This window comes from Pipra filicauda, unplaced genomic scaffold, assembly GCF_003945595.2.
Source record: "Pipra filicauda isolate LSUMZ 115617 unplaced genomic scaffold, ASM394559v2 scaffold87_size3191425_pilon, whole genome shotgun sequence".
In the NCBI taxonomy this organism is placed as follows: Eukaryota; Metazoa; Chordata; class Aves; order Passeriformes; family Pipridae; genus Pipra; species Pipra filicauda.
In genome coordinates this window covers 1,444,724-1,457,904 of record NW_024105064.1, presented here as the reverse complement: position 1 = coordinate 1,457,904, position 13,181 = coordinate 1,444,724, and positions in this window count along the sequence as shown.

The window sequence follows — 13,181 nt, the reverse complement described above, 5'->3', positions numbered from 1 at the left end:
GCAAAGACACACACACAAATTACGCCGTGACAAAGTATTTGGAGTTAAAAAGCGCTGTTTCATCTCAATGCAAAATTCATCCTTATCTCTTCTCGGATTAAACCTCCTCCCTTTTATTCTGCTCACGAGCTGTAAAATCCTACGATGACTTCAGAGCCAGGAAAATACATTTATCTCCTCCTTTTCTCGGCTGTGCTTTGCTCTATTCCGTAAATGCATCGCTTGAAATTTGTTGTGCAGCTCCTTAAGATTTTTGGGATCTCTTCCCAACCCCATCCACATTCCACAAAACAGGACAGTGACAGCATGACTGGAATTTTTCTTGCCTGATGGATTCAGCCCCTGGAAGAGTTTGTGGTTTAAATCCTGTGAATGGGTTTAGGGCTTGACACACAAATTTATGACATTTCCCATAACCAGTTACACTGTAAAACTCAGCATCTTCCTCCCCAACACGTGCAGGACAAGATTTGCTGCTTCCAAGTTTATGGATGAGGAAAGGAAGGGGAAAAATGGTGAGATTTGAATTTAGAGTCAACAAACATCTTAATTTATGAGGCAACAAGTCCTGCACGTGGAGAGACAAAACTAGGATTTTTTTAGTTGTTTTATATTCTAGGTGTTTTCTTTTTTTTTTTTGAAAGCTGTTTTATTTTTATTTTTTATATTTGTAAATTTTTCTATTCATAATATGAAAATTCTATTTATAATTTTATTATTCTGCATTATGTTTCTATAGAATTTATGTATATAAAATTCAGAATTGTATTATTCTAAACTATTATATTATTATTATTATATTATTATTAAATTGTTATATATTATTATATCATTATATATTATATATTAATATTATACATATGGTATATATTATATATTATATATTATTATTAAATTGTTATATATTATTATATCATTATATATTATATATTAATATAATATATATTATATATGGTATATATTATATATTATATATTAATATAATATATATTATATATGGTATATATTATATATTAATATTATACATATGGTATATATTATATATTACATATTATATATTTTATATATAATTTTTATATATTATATATTATTGTATTATATATTATTAAATTATTTTATTATTAAAATATTGTAGTGTTATTATTTTATTATTCTGAATTATTATATTTATAATTCAGAAGGCAGCACTGCTGCAAGATAAAACTGCTGGGGAGCAATGGGAGGTGCTGGGAAAATAAATGAATAAATATAATAAATATAATAAATATAATAAATATAATAAATATAATAAATATAATAAATATCTTTCTGGCTGCTCCCCCAGTTTTTGCAACTGCAGCTCTAAACCCCAAGTGCAGCCCTTCAAAAGGAAATTGTTGCTAAAAACACGGATTTTACCCAAATAAAAGAGAAAAATCAGTGGGAAATGTGGTTCAAACAGCTTTTTCCAGGCTGAGGGGGGGGGGAAAAACGGGAGATGAAAAAGTTTCATGGTGAGAAAAAGTTCAATCCACTCCAACAATTAATAAAATCAGTGAAACAGTTTCAAAATGTGTCAACTCTACGTTATTTCAAAATAATAATTCAGTCTTCCTGGTGGAATTTTTCCTTCCTGCTCCGTGTATTGAGGTTTTCTCTCCCATGCCCAGGCAGCTCTTCCAAGGGATGTTGGCAGAAAAGGTGTCAAAATGAATCAGGGAATCACAGAATATCCTGAAGCTGGAAGGGACCCACTGAGATCATCAAAGGATTAATTAACATTCCTTTTGTAGACAGGGGATTACAAATTACTTCCAAATAAACAAAACAACTGTTATTGTGTGTTACTAATTACAGATCTAATTATCAGCTCCATGCCAGGCTGTGGGGAAGGAAAAAAAAACCCTATTTTTGCTCATATTATCCTTTTTCTCTGCAGGGTAATTCCAGAATATCTGTGTGATATGAACCTCTGCAGAGGAATTTATTGATCTTTAAGGTCCTTCCCAACCCAAATCATTCCAGGATTTTTAATTTTCCACTCTGGAATTCCATCTCTTCACCTGGAACGACCCTAAATGACATCCCCTCAATTATCCAGGTTCCTCTTCACTGATTCCATGGGATCCCATTGTCAGTTGATTCCATATTGATGCTTCCAAAGGTTTGATCCAAGCAGGAATAGGAAGGTTTAAACCTTTTCCTCTTTCCAATCAATGAAAAAAGGCAGATTTGCATTAATATCATGGAAAAGCTCAAAAAAACCCCTTTCTGTTCTCAACAAGAATATAAAAGTGACTTTTAAAAATTTATTATAGGTGGGAAACACCCCCTTTCCCAAAGATTTTTCTTCCCATCCTGTGCTTTTCCTGGGTCACACAAAGCCAGGCAGCCAACCCAAACCATTCCAGTATTCCATGATTTTTAATTTTCCACTCTGGAATTCCATCTCTTCACCTGGAATGACCCTAAATGACATCCCCTCAATTATCCAGGTTCCTCTTCACTGATTCCATGGGATCCCATTGTCAGTTGGTTCCATATTGATGCTTCCAAAGGTTTGATCCCAGCTATTATTATTATTATTATTATTATTAAGCTAAAATTTTTAATACTGCCAGGATGAACACACCCATCACTCGACTTACCACTTATATTTTACTTACAAGTTTGCTTTTAAGTCGTTTTCACCCTGAAGACAACGCTCTAGGAAGGGAAAATGAACTCACAGCTGCTTTTTATGGTTAATCCTGAACGTTTAAAAGCAGAAAATGAACGAAAAGGAGTCACAGACTTGATGCATAAAGCAGATATTTCCAGAGTTCACAAGAAAACAACAGATGGGCTTAAGAGCTGCCTGGGTTACAGCAGGGGATGAGATGAGCAATTCACAGGCTACACAGAGTCTGATAATGAATAAAAAGCATTAAAACCCACCAATAAATTATTCTGATGTCCTCTAATTTATCATAGAAGAATTAAAGTCTTTTATTTTTTCCCCCCTGAGTTAGAACCACCCTCTGTTCCCTTCCTCCTGGTCACCTCACGGCGCAAACTCAGCAGTGCTTTTGCATTTGTAGCAGTTTGTGAGCTTGTGTTTGAGACAAACCAGGCAGAATTCCAATTTTATCCCGAGAAATTCAGCTGGAAAGGACTGCAGCTGAAAACACAGGAGGACAACAAGCAGTTCAAGAAACCCCATAAGAACATTGCACCGAACCAGAAGTCGCTCCACTTTGCAAAACACCAAAAAAACCAAACACAACCCTAAAAACTTTAAAGCCAGAAGCACAAAATATTGATGGGGAAGCTTCTTTGGGTTCAGAACATGGAAAAAAATGCTGTATTTACTGTCAAAAGTGCTGCCACACACTGGGCTCGTGGTTTCCTTGGCACCGGTGGGAAGCAAAAGACTGTTGTAAAACACCCCCAGCCTTGGCCTGAGGAGTTACTCAGTAGTTCCTACTCCTGTTGGAGTGCAAAAGTAACTTGAAAACTTGTTCTCTACAGTGCTTTCAACCTTCCCTTGGTTTTGGTGGTTATTTTTTTACCATCTCTAATGGAGGTGTGAAGTCCTTTAAGAAGAATTCCTGCACGGGAGCGGAATATCTTCGTTTTCCTCAGGGGCACCCTGAGAGGTAAATCCTCTGCAAGTAATTCCCAGCCACATCCAAACCACAAACCTGCACCACGGGCACGAGTTTATTCTGCCAGCTCTGCCCTTAACTTGGCTTTTGATGTGGTTTCTTTTTCCCCTTTAACCTGCTGCTCTTTTCCATGTCTATGAGGACCAGCACCCTCCCCCATTCCAGGGTTATCCCCCTCCCACTTTGGAGCACACATCCATTTAAATTCGGCATTTCTGAGTCAACCCCTCATTTAAATCAGATGTTTTGCCAGTGGCAGGCTGACAAAGGGGTTGTGGCATTCAAATTAGAAACCTTGGAGGCTCCATCTAGACATGCTGGGAGTTGCTCCTCACCTTTACCCTCCCTCTCAAACATCTCCCTTTCCACTTAAACCATTCCTGTGTGGACATGGAAAAAATTCCTGGCTTTCTGTGATGTCTGTGAACTAAATTTTTCTAGACTAGAAGTTGTACTCTGCAAATTATACACGTAATATTCTAGATTCCTTTTTCCTCTCCTTTATTATAAAGCAACCCAGTGTCTTCCTATGCAAACATTTGTAAAGCAAGCAAAGGTAGGAGGTGAAAAAAACCTCCATAAATATTCATCATTCTTAATGAAACCTTTATTTCTGCGTGTTTAGTTGAAGGCAAATTTATCAAACATGCTAATTATACGAATTACAGCTAATGAGGTTTAAATGTTGCTCCATTTCCATGGCTTTGCAAACATTCCCTATACCTTAGACACGGGGAGAAGGGGAGGGAGGGAGAAAAAAGGGTGGGGAAATCACTCTTGAGGCTCTTGCTGCGAGTCCAAAGATTAAACATAAGCTTTATAAACACACCTAAAAGTGTATTAAATCTTTAATGCTTCCAGTAATATATAGCTTTAATTACTATCCCGTTGAAAAAAGAGAATTCCCGGTGATATATTGACTTCCTCTTAAGGTTTATTAAAAAGTAAATTGCATTTCTGCTTCGGTGGGGAGTTTTTTCATTTGGCTTGATAAGCACCAAAAAATCGATGGCAGCCAAAGGAGTTTGGAGGAGCTCAGGGCATTATTGCACAGGTGTCCCAGAAATAAGAAGTGCTGGCAGGGATCAGGGGCTGGAAAAATAATGGGAATGGGGGTGAGATCATAGAATCATAGAATCAGCTGGGTTGGAAGGGACTTCTGAGATTATCAAGTTCAACTCTTGACCCAACCCCACCGTGGTTCCCAGCCCATGGCACTGATGCCACATCCAGTCTGTCCTTAAAAACCTCCAGGGATGGAGAATCCCCCACTTCCCTGGGCAGCCCATTCCAATGGCTGAGCACCCTCTCTGCAAAGCACCCAAGAGACCAGGCAAGCAAAGACTAAACCAAGACACAGCAAAAATCCAGAATCACAGAATGATTAAAGCTGGAGAAGGCGTCAGAGTCCCCCCTGTGCCCCATCCCCACCCTGTCCCCCAGCCCAGAGCACCGAGGGCCACATCCAGCCTTTCCCTGGACACCTCCAGGGGTGGGGACTCCAAACCTCCCTGGGCAGCCCCTTCCAGTGCCTGACCACCCTTTCCATGAGGAAATTCCTCCTGATGTCCAATCTGACCTTCTCCTGGCACAGCTTGAGGCCGTTCCTTCTCCTCCTGTCCCTTGTTCCCTGGGAGCAGAGCCCGACCCTTCCCAGCTCCCCCCTCCTGTCAGGGAGTTGTGGAGAGCCAGAAGGTCCCCCCTGAGCCTCATTTTCTCCAGGCTGAGCCCCCCCAGCTCCTCATAGGATACTCCAGACCCTTCCCCAGCTCCTTTGGACACGCTCCATCCCTTCCATGTCCTTCCTGAACTGAGACCCAGAGCTGGACAGAGCCCTGAAGGTGCCCCAGCACGGGGGGGGACAATCCTTGCCCACCTCACCTCCCTCAGTCCTCCCCAGCACTAAGGGCTGGATTGTTCCTGAAGAAAAAATTCCAGCACGGGAAGCCACAAGGAAACAAGATTTACGCAACAGGATTTCCTGCCTGGAGGCTCCTGGCCAGCCCCGAATTTGGGGAATTTGGTGGCTCTCTCTCGCACTTCCAGGACCGGCCGAGCTTTGAGCCATTCATCAAACCGTCCCCCGGGGGGGCTCGTGCTTTTGCGAAGCTCTTTCTCACATCCAGGAAACTCGCAGCCTAATTCCAAAGGCACGCGCCCGGGGAGCTGCGGAGGGAAGGAGGAGCTGCAGAGAGAACAAGGAGCCTGGAGGGGAGTTTTTTTTATTGCTTTTCTGCAAGTCAGTCATTACCCCCGCGTTTGAGAAGAGCCCGGCTCAGATCCTTATCTCTGCCTCTCTCCCTTAAAGCTCAGAGCAATTTTCTCTCGGTTATTCTCCCAGCTCGAAGCTGAACAGGATTTCTCCAGAAAAAGCCATTACTACTCCTACAAACCCTCACTTTTGCATTCCCAGCCTGCCACGAATTCAGCTTTTCAGCCGTTGTCTGGAACGCCGGGAGAAATCCACTGCTGGCTTTAAAAACTTAGGGTTTGATTGAAATTAGTTCAGCTTTGTGGCAAGAGAGGCTTATAGAAAATAACCTGGATGCCGAGTTTAGCTTCCCAGTGCACAGAGCAGAAAGGAAATTCTCTTTGAAGGATCAGTCATGACAACTTTGTGCTCTTTTCCACCAGTGACATAACTTCCAGAAAACCAAAGTCACCTTCAGCTTCCATCCTGCAGCTCCCAGCCTGTCACAGAACGTGTCAACAGACATCAAAATTAGAATTACAACTCACTTTCTTCAAGTTAATCTCCTAGAGCTTGATTAGCACCGTCCTGTCTTCAGTTCATAAAGAAAAAGACACAAAATAAGGATGAAAAAAATCCTTTCCAGCACTGGGAATTCCTATTTATACTCCAGTCCTCCCAAATTAACACCCACTCAGTGGGAACACCTGCAGGAGCTTGTTAATCACTTCTCATCTGGAATTTTTTTAGCCCTCTCCTTGCCTTATATTAAAAGATGCAAATTATTTCTCCCTTTTCCCCCCTTCTCTTTTATTTAACATCTCTTAAACCATGTTTTCCATGTTTTCTGGGTCCATAAGCAACACATCGTTTCCATATTTAAATAGACCACCAGTATTTAAGCACTCCTTTGTTCACAGCAAATACAAATAAATAAGGAAAATAAACAAAATAAATGAGATCTCCTATGAGTCTTTGAATGTTGATAAAGATTCCACAAGGAAAAGTAAACAACCAGACCCGGGGAAAAGCATGAACAGGAACATGGCAAATCCATGTGATGCAATATAAAAAACTGAGGGAATTCATCTGCCAGCTCATGGAAAGGTGGGTTCAACCCTTCAGAAGCCAAATCTTCATCCTGGTGTCATTTTCAGCATTTTCCTGAGGATGGGATGGGTGATGGGGCAGGAATGTTCTAATGATAGCTCTGCCAAGCTCTGCTGTAATTCCATAGGGGATCCATAGGGGATCCTGAAGGGGGGGAGGGCACTGGCACCTCGTGGAGCTTCTGCCAGCAGGGATTTCCCTGCTAATGGTGCCCCAATCCATCATGGGGGCTGGGAAGTGAGATCCCTAAACCTTCCTGCTCCTCCTTTCCCACCAGGGTATTCCTTGCCCATCCCTGGGGGGTTTATCCCGGTCTGGGAATCTGGACAGGAGAGGCAGGGGGTGTTTATCCAGGGCTGGGAACCTGGAGAGGGAAGGCAGGGGATGTTTATCCCTGTCTGGGAATCTGGAGAGGGGAGGCAGGGGGTGTTTATCCAGGACTGGGAACCTGGAGAGGGAAGGCAAGGGGAGTTTATCCAGGACCGGGAACCTGGAGAGGGGAGGCAGGAGGGGTTTATCTGGGGCTGGAAACCTGGAGAGCTGGGGCAGGGGATGTTTATCCCTGTCTGGGAACCTGGAGAGGGGAGGCAGGGGGTGTTTATGCAGGACTGGGAATCTGGAGAGGGGAGGCAGAGGGTGTTTATCCAGGACTGGGAACCTGGAGAGGGAAGGCAAGGGGGGTTTATCCCGGTCTGGGAACCTGGAGAGGGGAGGCAGGAGGGGTTTATCTGGGGCTGGAAACCTGGAGAGCTGGGGCAGGGGATGTTTATCCCTGTCTGGGAACCTGGAGAGGGGAGGCAGGGGGTGTTTATGCAGGACTGGGAACCTGGAGAGGGGAGGCAGAGGGTGTTTATCCAGGACTGGGAACCTGTCCGGTGCCTCCCTGCACACACAGGACGTGAGCAGAAGGACCAGCAATTTCCCAAACACCCACTCACGGCCCTTAAATCCCATCCCTCCAATCCCGGGATGTGGCATTGCCGGAGGCCGCCCCGCTCAAGGTGACACCCGGAGGGCAGAAGGAGTTTCAACCGCTCCTTGTAAACAAAGACCTCGTTACAAACCTCGTTTAAAAACCAAAGCCAGGCTGAAACGAGCAGGATTTTTGTTTCCTGGGGGTGGAATCCAAAGCTCTGCGTTTAAAGTGCTCCGTAGCAACAGGAATTCCCTAAGGAAACACTCGGAGCATCCCTGTGTGCGGATCAGACTGGATGAATTCCTTGGGCACCTCTCAAATCTGCAGAGCAGGAGACACAGCCTTTGTTTTCTGCTTCATCTTTGTCCCCACTGTCACAGTTCACTGAGATATTCCTACTTTTTTCCTCGTCTCTGTCTCCCTGGTGTCAGTTTGGATCAAAAGCCCTTTCAGAACACAGAGACCTGTCCCCTCCTGACACCTGCAGAGCAGCCAAGATTTATTTCCCCAGTGAAAACCGTGTCAAGCCTGACTTGGGCTTGTTCACAGGTCAGGAGGCACAAGGTGTGGAAAAGAAAGAAGAAGCTTGTTCCTCAAAAAAAAAAATAAAATTTTATATCATAATATTGCTCATTAGCAAGAGGGGCCAGAAGGATTAGAGGAGCTTAATTATTTATTCCGTGCTGGTTGTCCAAATATTTAAGTTTGCACCTGGGAGAAGCAAATTGGTGCCCAAATGTAGCTGTTAATGTCACATCCACTGCTAAACCACTGCATCAGGTACATTAAAAATACATCAGAGTCTCCCCAGAGGAGCTCATCTCTCACTTCATGCTCTGATCAGTGAGGACTATATTTACTTGAGGACTAACTAAAGCCAGGTGTTGACCTTCCCCCCCTTCCAGGGGGGTGTTGCCTGGGTAATTCCTGAGGGATGGGAAGGCTGCAACAGCAGCTGAGTTTGTTCAGGGACATATTTCCCTCTCCCAAAAAGGTCCTCAGCTAAAGAAGAGAGTTCAAACCCCTTCCCTGATGTATCCCATGGAGGTGGAGCAGCAGTGGGAGGGATCTCCAAGGCACAGGGGGTGTCTGGAGACACAGAACATCCCCGTGCCATCCTTGAAAAAGGAATTCTGCACCAGCTCTCTGAGGCTTTGCTACCTCAGATCCACGATCTGAGGACTTAATCTTTCATTCTGCTTAACCAGAGAGGGGATTTCTGTGCAGAATATGCAGCAATTAGAGTTCAATTTTCAAAGAACTCCTTCTCCTCCTTGTGTAGTTTTTCGCTCAGGGCACAAGGCTGGGCTGGGCAGAGCCAAAGGGCTGTTCCCAGAGGGAACATCCTCATTTCCCACTGAACTCCCAGCAAGGACTTGTTGTTTAGCAGAGGATTAGGCTTGAAGGAATCCAGTGTTAAAAAAAACCAAACCAAACCCACAAACATTTTCATTTGATATGTAAAGCAGCGTTAGTGCTGCAGGAACAGATGGGAAATGCACTAGGAATGCAAATATTGTCCTGTTCCTCGGTGTTTTATCACACACACAGAAAGGATTCTGCCTTCCCTTTATCTGCAGAGGGACAAATCCCACAGCCCTCTCCCGAGCTCAGTGCAGGCCGAGGTGTGATGGTGTCATTCCTGCAGCTGGAAATTCCAGGGGTTGCCAAGTCCCCTGTCCTGCTTGTTTCATGGAAAAGTGTCCTTATTTATTTCTCAGGTCAAACACAAGGACTGTGGGGTTACACCTTGGGGGGGGGAAAGGAAGACTGATGGTTCATCCTTGAGGGGGGAGAATTAGGGAATAGAATCATGGAATGGTTTGGGTTGGAAGGGACCTTGAAGATCATCTTGTTCCACCCCCTGCCATGGGCAGGGACACCTTCTGCTATCCCAGTTTGCTCCAACCTGGTCTTGGACACTTCCAGGGATGGGGCAGCCACAGCTTCTCTGGGCAACCTGTGCCAGGGCCTGCCCACCCTCTCAGGGAAGGATTTCTTCCTAAAATCTGATCTAAACCTCTCCTCCTTCAGCTCAATGCCATTAACAAGACAGAAATAAAGAGTTTAAGGTCACCCTCGTCCCTGGAGAATGCTGGGAAAGTTTTGTCCATCATCAGATCCATCTCAAATCAGTGGATTCCCGTGGGGTGAAGAAAGCCAAAGGGATCCATCCAAAGCCAAAGGGATCCATCCACTCAGAATGTGCTGTTTATAACCTGGAAAGGTCAAAGCTGGTAGAGAACTCTCAGGGTGTGACACCACAGACACCACAGGGAACCCCATCCCTCCTCTCCACCACCAGCAGGTCCTTTCCGTGGGGATCCACGCGCCCGGAATTCGGGTCTGGCATCCCAAAAAACGCCCCTGGCGGGATGAATTACCATCCCACCCACCCCCCTTCCTGCCTGGATGTGTCTCTGGGCAGCACAAACCGCTCCTGCTGCGGGGGGTGAGGAATCCACTGGGCTGCAAAGGTGCGGATCCAGCGGGAGCGCATCCCGCTCCAGGGAAAGGGGGAATTTTGCCAGCAGAGGGCAGGTGGATTGTTAGGGAAGGAAAAGTTCCCGGAGAGGAGCAGCGGGAGGTCCCTGCAGGCATTCCCTCCTCAGCTCTGATGTCACAGGCCGTTCCCCAAGCTCGTGATGTCACCGGGAAGTGAGTAACTCTGCAGGAACACGAGCTGGGACAATCACCAGGGCAATTAACCGCCAATTAAGGTGTCCGTGAGAGCCCGTGAGCTCTGCCCTCCTCCTCCATCGCCGAGGGAGCTGGGGCTGCTCAGCCTGGGCAAAAGGAGGCTTTAGGTATAAGAAAAAGGGGGTTTTATTGCTCTCTACAACTCCCTGGAAGGAGGTTGTACCCAGGTCGGGGTCGGGCTCTGCTCCAAAGCCACAGGACGAGAGGGAGCGGCCTCAAGTTGCACCGGAGGAGCTTTAGATTGGATAGTGGGGAAGACATCTTCATGGAAAGGGTGGTCAGGCATTTGGAAGTGGTGGAATCACCATCCCTGGAGGTGGCACTTGGGGACGTGGTTCAGTGGCGGGCTCAGTGCTGGGGGAATGATTGGATTTGATGCTCTTGGAGGTCTTTTCCAACCTAAAGGATCCTGTGATTCCGTGACACTCTCCCTCCTCAGCAACATGCCATGGCTGCAGCTGCCTCTGGATCGCTCATTCCAGGGCTGGCAACAACAATTCCCTTCCTGTTCCGTGGGAAGAGCATCCCCTTGATGTTTAGGAGGGTAATTCCTTTCCTTCCTGGGCGCTGGATCTCAGATCAGCTGCACTTGAGGCTCTCACAGCCCCTAAAGGAGCTGGAGCTGCAGCTCCTGGGATGATTTAACATCTCCCCAATGAGGTCCTTGGGATACTCCCACAGACCTCAATTCTGGTGGGATTTCTTCTTTCTTTGAGCTGCTGTTTATGACTGTAGATCTCCAACTTTCCACTATGGAATCAGCACACTTGGAAAGCCAACAGCCTTCCTAGTCATGGTCTCAGGGATCACCAGTGATTTATAAACCACAATTCAGCCCTCAGTCCAAGTCACTTACTCCTTCAGAAATGATGGGCTTAGAAGACAAAAAAAACCCAACCAAACAAAACAAAAAAAAAAAAAGGAGCTGACCTTATATCCAGGGAATGGATGTTATTCCTGCTATGTGAGCAGCTGGCCAGGAGTGGCTGAATCACTGAGCCCCGAGGTGTGACAGTCACCTGAGCCACGGAGTGCCAGGCAAATTGCCCCTTGTAATAGTTATCTAATCGTGCTGCTTTCCTGGTGACTGCAGGAAATTGAGACCAAAGCTGGGTGCCAGGGGGATCCAGTGTTCCAGGGGGATCAAACTATGGAGGCACTTGGTTCCTGAACAGTGAAGGTGGGCATCACTTAAGGGACAGGAGTCACCTGTGGCTCAAACAGGAGCAGTTTTGCTCTAAATCTGTGTCAGGCTGCTTTAGTGGACATTGCAGGAGCTGAGGGGACTACAGGGAAGCCAGAGAGGGAACTGGAGTGACAGGACAAAGGGGAATGGCTTCAAACTGAAAGAGAGGAGGTTTAGATGAGATGTCAGGAAGAAATCCTTCCCTGTGAGGGTGAGGAGGCCCTGGCACAGGTTGCCCAGAGAAGCTGTGGCTGCCCCATCCCTGGAAGTGTCCAAGACCAGGTTGGAGCAACCTGGGATAGCAGAAGATGTCCCTGCCACACTCCCTGACCTTTGAAGGTCCCTTCCACGATCTATCACAACTCTGGTGGTGTTTCCCACCCCATCACCTGTTCAAAGCCCCATCCCTCTGCTCTGGGAAGTGACTCTGCCCTGCCAAGGGGCACCACTTGCCCAGAAATCAGGGCAGCATTTCTCTTTTACTGCCTGGGCTGTAAAACGTGCCCAGCTGGAAACATGGTTGGACAAACACAAGTTACTGGAAGGCTCAAATCACCGTGTCCATCAGGTACCCTCAGATTGTCTGATAGAAACAGTTAGAGAAGGGTAAAATATAATTACCTTAAAACTATCCCACAGTGAGCTCCCCAGCCAGCTTATCTGATGACTCAGCACGGCTCTTTCCTGGCAGTACCCAAACACATCCTTTGGAATTTAAATAGCCCAGTCTAGCCCGGGCACAAACGACTGCAGCAATGATAAGACTTCAGAGCCAACACCCGGGTAGGAGCTGCCCACACGTGAATTCAGGCAAAGAAAAGAGCGCCGTGATGGGAAACATCACTTAATGGAGCTGTTTACCACCCCGGAGCAGTAATTGCTCGGAGCATCAGCCCTCCTGACTCCGAGGAACAGCTGCAGGATCAAAAAGCAGCGTTAGCTCCGCGCCAAGGAATTGTTTATCAGCAGAACTCAGGCAGTACCAGGTCCCCACTTCTTCTGCATCTGATTAGCAGCTGATAAGTGGGAGGTGGGGAGCTCAGCTGCTGAGCTGGACCTGGCTCAAAACCCACAGATCTGATGTGTGTGTGTGTGTGTGTGTGCTTTCACTGGCTTGGAGCACGTGAATGGGTGAGCTAACAGAAAATGGAATTAAGGAAAATAGAATCTAATATAATCTAAATATGATCTCTGCGTTTAACCCCTCAGACACTTCCCTCCCTGTTGCACCAGGGGCTTGGGTTTAGCCAGGCTGGGTCTCACCCTGTTCAAACCAGCACATCTGGATATTTTTGCCCTGTTTGCAGCTCCTTGAACCCCCGTGTCTTGTGCAGGCAGGAATAGCGCTATATATTGGAATTTTGTCCTGCACAGGCTCCATGGGGGTTGGTTTGGCTCTTTTGCTGCAGGAACTGCTCCCTGAAGTTTCTCCCAGCACAAAAAGCCTCCTAA